At 36.3% G+C, this 2,752-nt stretch overlaps 1 long non-coding RNA gene across 1 annotated transcript; it reads right to left on the minus strand.

The window, feature by feature from the left end:
- Positions 1-667: 667 nt before the first annotated feature.
- On the minus strand, positions 668-1,458 carry LOC147818869 (uncharacterized). Its single transcript, XR_015437512.1, has 3 exons — positions 1,380-1,458; positions 929-1,052; positions 668-826 (listed from the first exon to the last, which is right to left on the minus strand). It is a non-coding gene; the product is annotated as an uncharacterized LOC147818869 (long non-coding RNA).
- Positions 1,459-2,752: the final 1,294 nt, after the last annotated feature.

The raw sequence follows: 2,752 nt of genomic DNA on the forward strand, positions 1-2,752 counted from the left end.
ATTAAGGTGGATGAATCTGGTCTCACTACAGTTACATGTAGTTCACCTCTAACCATGACACCCATTAATGTTATCATAAAAATGGAGAACTTTGAGCAGTTGGGAGAAAAAGCAATAAGAATAGTCCCTGTTCAAGCAGATCATTGGCACCATAATGAAACACTGTGTCAATCATTAATTTAGTTGTTTGGCTGAAGACGTTCTATTCAGTAGTACTTTTATGAAACAGCTCTACGCCACCTCTGTGTTATCTGTTTTTACATCCAACATTTGTCCATCATTTGTAAACCTGCCACTTACCTGTGCCCAGACGCTGAATGCTGTTCTTCCTGAGGAGCAGAATGATGATGACCTGGGCCTCATATGGCACCACATCTCTCTCCTCTGGCCAGGTGACATTTTCTGTAAAAGTATATCAGTCAGATATTAGTCATCTGTAATCTAGTACTTCAAAAAACAAAGATCTACACCACCAAAGAGACTGCCAGAAACAAATGGCCGCATCCTTTAGAGCAACATTAACAGTTTAAAGACTGATACCTTAAAGTTAAATCATGAAGTGTGACAATGTTTGTTAGTTGTCTTTAAAATACAGAAAGATTCAGTCAGAACTGCTAGGATGATAAATATAAGAAAATGAACTAAACTAGAAATTCTTACTATTGATGACTTCGTTCCTGAGCTCATCATCATTTTCTCCATCAAATGGGAAAGAGCCGACCAGGAACTGATAGAGAATAACTCCCACAGCCCACCAGTCGACGGGCTTCCCATACGCCTCCCCCTGATACAGCTCTGGTGCTAAATATATGGGTGTTCCCGTGATCTGAAGGAGGAAATGGAAAACAGAAAATGATTGACAAGCACTACACCACATAAACACTGGATAAACAGACATTTATTTAAATGGAGAAGAGAAGAAACTAACCTCTCCATCAGTGAACTCGTTGGCGATGTTCTCTGCGCAGACCTCTGCTGCCATGTTCAGAGACCCGATCTTTGACAGGCCAAAATCTGTGATTTTAATGTGGCCTCTCGAGGTGATCAAAAGACTGCAAAGGAAGGAAGCAGCAAAATGACTCATGTCAGATTAAACATCAACCTGAAACCTGAAGCTAAGATTTAGTAAAAAAAAAACGCAGCCAGTCAAAAAATGATGAAAGTTGAACTCTAATATTAACAGTTTAAAAACCCCAACCCTGAAGAGTAACTTGTCCAAAACTGTCCACTGTTTTGGACAGCAAGAACAGACTGCATTGCATACATAGCAACAGTAACTACGGTGAGTGGAGCTTAGCAACAGTCAGTTTGATGCTCGTAACCAGAAATAAAGAAATGAAAAATCTACTAAATATTGCCTTAACGGGTTGAGGACTTACTTGCTGGGTTTGAGGTCTCTGTGAACGATACCGAAGCTGTGGATGTACTCTACTCCACAGACAATCTCAGCAATGTACATCTGAGATGTGTATAAGAGACAGGAACTAGGATGGAAGTCAGAAAATATTGATGTTAGTTATTTGTGTTCAGGCAGGATCTTAAGTTAAAGGTCTGTGAGTAGAGACAAAAGATTTTGTGATCTAAAACAGGGATGAAAGATGTTAGAATTTGGTATACACTGTATGACAAGTATTCCTGATTACATTAAACATTTATGAGCAGTATAAAGAATTAAAACATCTAAATTTTTATAACACACTGTAATGTAGTTGAAATTTGAATGCAGAGTTTAGAAACAACTGAGTGAGAGCAAATTTTAAAGCTTCAACATCACACCAGGTGTTATAGAGTGAGTGAAGCATTAAAAGCAAGAATAACTTTGAATCTTAACATAACGGTAAACAACACATACACAGCATGGAAGAAACATTTTCTTAGGAGTGAGTATTGAGAGTAGTGAGATATTTATAATTATAGTTATAATAAAACTAGTTGTACATAAAATAAATACTTACATGCTTCTTGCTGGATAAACGTTTGTCTTTGTTGTTTGACTTGAAATTCAAGCTGTTAACAACTAACAATTCAGTTTTCTATTCTGAAGACTGTTTTCCACTTGCAAGAAAAAAAAGTTTTGTTTATCTTAATCTGAAGCTACTAAAACATACTGAAACTCAACAGAAAGCTGTCTGTTTGCTGTGTGTACTCGAACAACTATGTTCTCTGAACTACAATGAACAACTATACTAAGAATCTTATAAAGTGCATCTAAGAGGTGCCTTTGAAGTGTATTATGATGTAAGATTCTATGAGTTCTACAATTCCATTATGCAAATTTTCATTCCATACATTTTTCCATTCCACACACACACACACTTATATATATACATACTGTATATATTCAGGTGTGAGATGTTTCTGTTACTTTTTCTACACCATGTATATCAATATTTACATTAGTAAAGTAATCAAATAAAATTTATTATATAAGTTATTAGTTATTGTAGCCCCCAAAAGTGGCATTGATGGAATTAAGATGAGTGTGGGAGCGTGGTTATTCTGGAGAAAAGACAAATCTGTTCATACTTGATAATCCTGCTGAACGTAATGTGCGTGCATCCAAAAAATGGATTTGGATTTGCAGTATGTGTTTACCATCATCGGATGGTTTGGAATAGTTCATATACTTTGCTGAAGTAAAACTAATGTCACCACACTGTAAAAATACCACCCTTCCCATATAAAACAGGGTTGTCCTGTATTGAAATGATGCAGTGTCTCTTACTGAATCAATATGAAACGTAGTCTGTTA

Source organism: Seriola lalandi, unplaced genomic scaffold, assembly GCF_002814215.2.
Source record: "Seriola lalandi dorsalis isolate HSWRI2012SDOR001 ecotype SW California unplaced genomic scaffold, Sedor1 jcf7180002054425, whole genome shotgun sequence".
Classification (NCBI taxonomy): domain Eukaryota; kingdom Metazoa; phylum Chordata; class Actinopteri; order Carangiformes; family Carangidae; genus Seriola; species Seriola lalandi.